General features: G+C 33.5%; 1 pseudogene across 1 annotated transcript; it reads right to left on the bottom strand.

Annotated features, from left to right (window-relative positions):
* Nucleotides 1-466: 466 nt before the first annotated feature.
* LOC145062802 (phosphatidylinositol 4-kinase gamma 6 pseudogene) lies at nucleotides 467-3342 on the bottom strand (annotated as a pseudogene). The gene is made up of 2 exons (XR_013687740.1): nucleotides 3177-3342; nucleotides 467-2388 (listed from the first exon to the last, which is right to left on the bottom strand). The product of XR_013687740.1 is annotated as a phosphatidylinositol 4-kinase gamma 6 pseudogene (transcript).
* Nucleotides 3343-7418: the final 4076 nt, after the last annotated feature.

Raw genomic sequence — 7418 nt, 5'->3', positions numbered from 1 at the left:
TTAAAGTTTGAGGTAGCCTGTCGTTCATTCAATTTTTCCAACTATTTTGAAGTCCTTTGTAAAGAGTAATCAAATTCATGTAATATATATCGGAGTGTCCTTAAATACTTTATTGGAGTGAAAATCAACTTTGTGCTCTTAAATCACCAATCTAGCACATCACGTGGTCTACACATGCACGATCATTATTAAATAGTTTGCAGATAAGATCGTTATTAGATTATGATTTATGACCCCTTTGACGGGTTACCAACCCTTGTATATTCAATTAAGAATCTTTAGAACCTATCAATATCGACACATATATTATACTATGGCGATATAAACTATTTAACTTAATTTATATATGTGTTATACATCCATCAATCATATTAGATAATACACCTAAAATAATTACAATTTGCATGTATCATATCACCACAAAAGATTCTTAAAATACAATTTATAAAAAAGAGACAGAGAACGATTCACTTCAAAAGTTGTGTTTATTTTATTATTAACTAATACTATTATATTCCTCAAGACCACATACAAACGTCTGTATACTTACACACCTCCATATTAAGACATGTCAAAAGTCAAACCCCCACAACAAAGTCCATAAAAAGTCAAAACTGACAAGAACCCCCCACCCGTAAATTGTTCCTGACGCTTACCCTTGACACTTTCCTAGTAGCCAAAGCGGGGCCCACAAGCTCCCGAAACCTGTCAAGAAAATCCCACCACTCCCCTTCTTCCATTTCCCCCACCTTCACAAAACTCGCCGGCGTCCCCACCAACTCCTCCGCACTACTCCGGACACCCACAACCTCCGCCCCCCTCGCCCGCCCATTCCCACCACCTTTCTTCCTTAACCCCCATTGCATGCAAGAAAAAGATTTATTCTTTGAATCATTATCCACCACTTCTCTCATTGCTTCTAAACATATAACTTCAAGCTCACTCGGTTCTTGATCTTTACATCTAAATTCCCGACTCATCATCTCTCCGATCTCCGCCAAACACAACCCAAAAGCCGCCGCTTCTTTTAGGAAAACAGTACAAAGTGTCAAAACCCGTAAACACGCCTCCCGGATCATCGGTAATTCCGTTCTTAGCATCTCGGAATCACGAACGGCATCGAGGGATTGTATATATTCAAGTTCGGAATCCGAGAACGGAATTGACGATTGCGGCCAATGAATCCATTCAAAATACGGGTCTTCCAAGCATTCCGGAAGACAAAGGCCGTGATCGATCGGAATCAGCTTCACCTCACCAAAATTCCCATCATTCACCTTTCTAACAAGCAAATTTCCCGCATGTCTATCCGTGTTCAAGATTCTTACATCCAAGATTCCGATTCTATGTACATCAGAGATAGAGAAACTTGAAGCTCCATGATCACTCGCATCAAAATCATGAGGGATGAATTGTTGGAGAGATGCAATCTTGCTAACGTTAACGTTAACGTTAACTCTTTTCTTGTTTTGAACCTTGCTTCCATTTACAGAGTCGTTGAGGTTGAAAATTGAGTGGGTGATTTTTACCAAAGACGTTAAGGGCACTCCGGCGAAATGGTCATGATCTAGAAGATAAGCCGCCACTTCCCGGAATCCGGTTTCCCCGACCCGTACGGATTGTTTAAAACCCGGTTGCCCTAAAAGTTTTCCGGTGAACCCTTTAGGGTTGTTCGGTGCAAACGGTTCTTCATCTGTGGGTTTTACAATCGCGATACTTTGACCTTTGATGTTTCTGAAAATATACGCGCCACCTAATCCGCCGTTTACACTAATCGGGTCGATTTCGTTTTTCAAAGCTGTAATGATTTCTTCCACGAGCTGATTGGTTTTGGTGAAATGGGTAGAATGGGTGTGAAGACCAATGATCTCGATAATACCACTTTGATCTTTTTGTTGGAGGGATCTTGGAGTTTGTAACAGACATGGAGTTGAAGAGCTTCGGTGGATTAAGTTTTTGGTGAGAAAAAGGGCGGAATCGTGTTTTATGGCGGAAAGATCGTGGTTTAAAACCTTGTCACCGAAGGTTAATGAAGTTTGATCTGTTGGGTGGTTTAGGGTTAACTGCATTCTTCTTTTTAGCGTATGGGCGTTGTCGTTTCTTTCTAATTCCATTCCTACGACACATCCGTTTTCCGTTTGGATAAAAACACGTCTTTTGTTGGGAGGTTTTTGGTTGAATCTTTTATCTCCTTCATAATCAGCATGGAGAGGACCATTGAGAAGGGTCACTGGCATTTTGAGAACCTTTAATGGTGCTGGGAGTGAAGGAGAAAACAAGATTCTGATCAGGTCACATTGGGTAGTAAACAACCCAATTAGACTTGTAGCAAGTTAACTACATCGGAAAGGTTATTTCAAATTTCCTCAACAATCTGACATGCGAAATCTGCAAGAAAAATTATTACATTGAAATGATGCATTTCATAAACAGATATGAACATATGATACCTATTTACAATGACATATATTGCATACGCAAGTATCTAAAGGTTCAGAATATTTAATTGCAACTTCAATGAAACAGGAACTTCAAGCAAAAAGAAAGATTGTCAAAAACATTTCAGAATCTTTGAATCAGGTAGAAGAAGAAATCAAAAGGGGAAAAGAAATGAAAGAACTAATGAAAGGAGTTATATCTATAATGATAGAAAAGAAGAACAATCGTCATCATACGATATTTAATTTTCCATGATCACAAGCATAAAATAACTTGTATCTATATCATGATCAAATTCACGAACAAAGGATGAAATTTAGAAATTGTCGAATTCCAACACGCACTCACAAGGTACAAATAATCACTCAGAACGATGAATTCGTTCCAAGATCAAATACAGAAATTGTGTTCGTAACTAAAAGTTGCGTTAAGTATAAAAAGAGTAAATAAATCAGAAATTTTTTACAAACTCAAACGCAGAGAGATTAAAACGAGTTTTAGTTTGATTATAAACACACGACAACGGTCTTGTTCTTCAAATTTTCAAACCGTTCTGATCACTGTATAAGCCCCCTTTCATTTCTCTGATCAACCAAACACAATTGATCAAATTCACGAAACATTTACCAATAAATCATTACAGAAAGGCAAATTAACAACGGAACTTCAAGATTCAATACGAAAAACCGAAAGAAAATCACATTATCAATCAAATTGATCAAAGAAAAAGAACTAACAGGTAACGCGAAGGATCTGAATCTGATTGTTGAGTACGAGTGAACCGATGAGAGATCGGGGAGCATGAAAATGATGAACAGAAAAGAAGATTCAACGGCTCGGAAAACCGCCCTTGTAATTCTTCTTTTCTTCTTCTCCCTCCCTCCCTGTTTCTCGAACCCCCCCAATGATGTACGGATTAGCTTTATTTCTTATAAACAGTTAAAGCGGAAATACGTACTTTTTACCATTTTAGCCCCTGAACTTCGATTAAACGGTTCATTTAACCCCAAGTATTATATACAAGTTCAGTTGAGTCCCTTGTCAATGAGTCGACCTCGGTTAGGTTCGGGTTCAACCTATTTATTAATTGGGTTGAAGATTTCAACTCAACCCAACCTTTCAGATAAATGAGTTGTCACTAGATTGACCCGTTTATATAATTCTCAACCCAACCAATTAAATAAATTGGTGAAACCCGAGTTGACCCACTTAAAATAAAAAAGAAAATAAATTAACTAAAGATTATACCACTTAATGTAGTTCTAAACTTAAATAAACTTTCAAAGTATAAGAAAAGTATAATCTCAATTAACAAATATAAAGATTTTATTCAAATAACATTAAAGATATGTTAGGGGCCGTTTGATTTGCTTCTAACCGGTTCCAGTCAGAGATTTTGGCTGACTCGGTCTGAGTCAGTGTGGTTGATTTGCATGGAGTTGGACACTGTAGTTGACTCGGTCAACAATTTTTCCTCCGACTCGGTCCATCTAAAAAATAAAGTTGACTGGAACCATAGGCGTTTATTCCCTTTTCTAACTATAATCGCCTCCAACATTCGCTTGAAACTTCCATCAATTCGATCAAGCAAGACCACCATCTCCATTTATCAGTCACTTCGTCGTCTTCCAACCTCTTCCTCTCCAGCGTCTTCCTACGTCCCTCCTCCACAAACGTCGACTTGCAAGTCTAACAGTAAGCATCTTTCCTCTATTTTTTTTAATGAAATTAGATGCAAATATGTATGTATTCTATAAAGTTAGATGTTATTTGTGTATTAATTTTCTGAAATTAGATGTTTTCTATGAATTTATTTGCAGAAAATTGATGCTATTTGTGTATGACCCAACTACATCTTTTCGTTTTAACCTAATCGACATGTTTGTAGTTGTCTAATACATAAGTTGGAAGCAATGGTTATTTTTAGTTTTTGTTCTTAAATATTTATATCTCCATCATTCTGATAACTAATTAATTTAGTTAATTGCATGTGGTTCTGTTGGAGATCAAACCAAAAATAAACAACAATTTGAATAGTTATAGGAAATATATGAAGAAGAAGAAGAAGAAGGTTATAGATCGAACAAGAAGAAATAGATGTTTTTATGTGCGATAAATAGTCTTTATTAAATCACTTATCATTCTTTACATAAAGTCATAGACGCATATACATATTACATGAACCATATGATTTTTCACACACACTCATTTGGAAAGGGCATAAGTGTTATTAATTGGTATGTTTCTTGTTATAAATGTAAAACTTTATTCTTTCATGACTACTTGTTGGAGATTAACATAAATTCAAGGTTTAAGATGGGTATTACAACATATTTGAGGTTTTGCATACATTAATGGAAGGTTTTTTAGAGTGAGAAAACAAAAACAAACTGAATTTGATCTGTTGGAGCTGAGTGAATCAAACGAATTGATTATTTTTTGCTTTATTTCTTTGTTTTTTAATTGCAGATGAGTAGGAAGACCCAGATCTTGTGAATACTTTTGCTTCGTCTTTGTTGGTCTCTTAATGTGTATATATTATAAATGGTTGTGCTTGTATAATATTTTGTATAACTCTTCATCAATTCTATTTATATAATTTATCAATTATAAACATATATCTTTTATTCAGCACAAAACAAAAAATAAGGGTATATTGGTCGTTTTTAGCAGTAGAACAACCGGTCAGATGTCTAATCAAACAACATGTTTTCAGTCAGAACCAGATGCAGTTAGAGCTTTAGACCCAGTCAGGCCCTGACTCGGTCAGAGCTGACTCGGTCAACAACTATCAAACGACCTCTTATTTTGAAATGATTTTGAAGCGTAACTAGTGTTGACGACATAAAGAAAAAAATAGGAATTAAGATTGCATTTTTAAAACATAAATAATAATACAACATTATAATTTATAAATTAATACTTTGATTAATACATGCTAATATTTAAATAATTATTAAATTAAATATGCATTAAATTAAAGTTAAATGGGTCAGTGGGTTGAAAACATTTACCTAATCCAACCTTACAAAAAGATCGTCATTTTCATGCATTCTCGCTAATATATATATATATATATATATATATATATATATATATATATATATATATATATATATATATATATATATAAAAGTTTCTAACCTTTTTAAGCCAAACAAAAAAACCCCCTAAACGGTCTTTAGTAAACATACGTTTTCTCAACAAATTTGTACATATATGGTTGTATTATTATATACGTTCCTTTTTATTAAGGACCAATTAACCCATACAAAACATAATGTAATTTAATTTTTTTTTCACAACTAAGTTAAACTATTTTATGAAAATAAGATGAGTTTTATAGGTTATAAAAACTATGTGTTTGCGGAATTTCACTTTAACATTTAATGACACATGCAATCTAAAGGATCTATGTCTTTAACATTTTGAATGTAACATATAATGAACACCAAAACTAACATGAACTCCAATGAAACCCTAGTATAATCAAAATACAAGAATTAGGGTTGCATACATTTGATTTGTTGTAGTAAACAAATCACCTCAATCCCTTGTATTTGTTGGTCTTGGAAAGCTAGCACCAAAAGAATGATGTCTCTCTAATAGCTTACACCCAAAACCGAAACCCTAGAATGAGGAGGAGCGAAGAGATATGAGGGAAATTTCGTTTCTATGCTTGTAGGTAATGTCATAAACGAAATTTACAAGCCAAGTGGTCTTATTTATAGTTTAGGTAACATGTAGACAAAACAAGATTTAAACTGATTATGTAATACATTTAATCATAATTCAAATCTTTTCCTTTTATGCAACTAAGAGGCTTCTAGAAACCCTAAAAGAGCTACAAAAACCGTTCATGCTTGGATGGTTCTACAATTGCTTCTTTTGTTTAACTATTGAATAATTATAATTCACCACTTGCACTTTTAATTAGTTAAAATTAATTTCAGATTAATTTTGATTAATATTTAATTGATTCTTATTGATTTCATATTAATTTATTAGTTATATAAATTAACAAATCAATTATTTAACAATTGATATATTAATCATATAATATATTAATAAATCATTTCCCCATATTTTCTAGTTAGTTTATTAATCATATAATAATCTAATAAAATATCATTTTCTCTCCTAATATCATTTTTTAGCTATTTTTGGTTATGAGGGCAACAAAAAAAGGATTTTGTTTCTAATTACAAGAGTATACCAATTTAGTTATGAGCTTAGACACCTTAATCAAATAATCTCCCACTTGGATACGTCTATAACTACAATTGCAATTATATTTTTGAACCAAACAACAAAGTGTGGTTTCCAAAGCCATTCTTGAAATCTGATTCAGATCAAATGTTGGCCTAAGATAAATGATTAGTTATTCCTTCGTTCTACAAGATATCGTATGGACATAGTCATGGATTAGATGATCAACCCCATGTTCATTTATTATGTTTCTCGATTCTCTATTTGTGATCAAATTCATACTACAAAATTGAACACATCAATTCAATCCGGAGCAGACCTAGTTCTTATTGATCAACTCAAATCACCAAGCGGGCCATAGATATCACTTTTCTTGTTAAGGCAAAAGAAGCGAATAAACTTTGATTATATAATCATACATTTTTTTCACCAAATCATACATAGAATTACACTTTATAACACCAAATTACAAGATGCGTTGGAGTAAACCAATGCACAACTGATTTGCAAAATATGACTTATATATATGTATTTGAAGAATAGTAGATGTTACTGTCTTAGAATTCATTGTGACCGAATCCATAAAGTAATCTCTAAGCATGAGTTTATCCAATACTTAAAATCCCTATTTTCAACATATTCATGAAATATTGCAGCAATCCCATGCAACGTCCAATCTCTATGGACAATCTACTATCGATTTATGACAATCTTAATTAACTACTTACTTCCAAAAGTATGAACGATTGTGGAATTTTGAATAATATTTA

Source organism: Lactuca serriola, chromosome 1 (genome assembly GCF_051521515.1).
Source record: "Lactuca serriola cultivar US96UC23 chromosome 1, Lser_US96UC23_V15, whole genome shotgun sequence".
Lineage (NCBI taxonomy): Eukaryota > Viridiplantae > Streptophyta > Magnoliopsida > Asterales > Asteraceae > Lactuca > Lactuca serriola.
The sequence above is the reverse complement of the archived record's forward strand: the minus strand, read 5'-3'. Positions and strand labels throughout refer to the sequence as shown.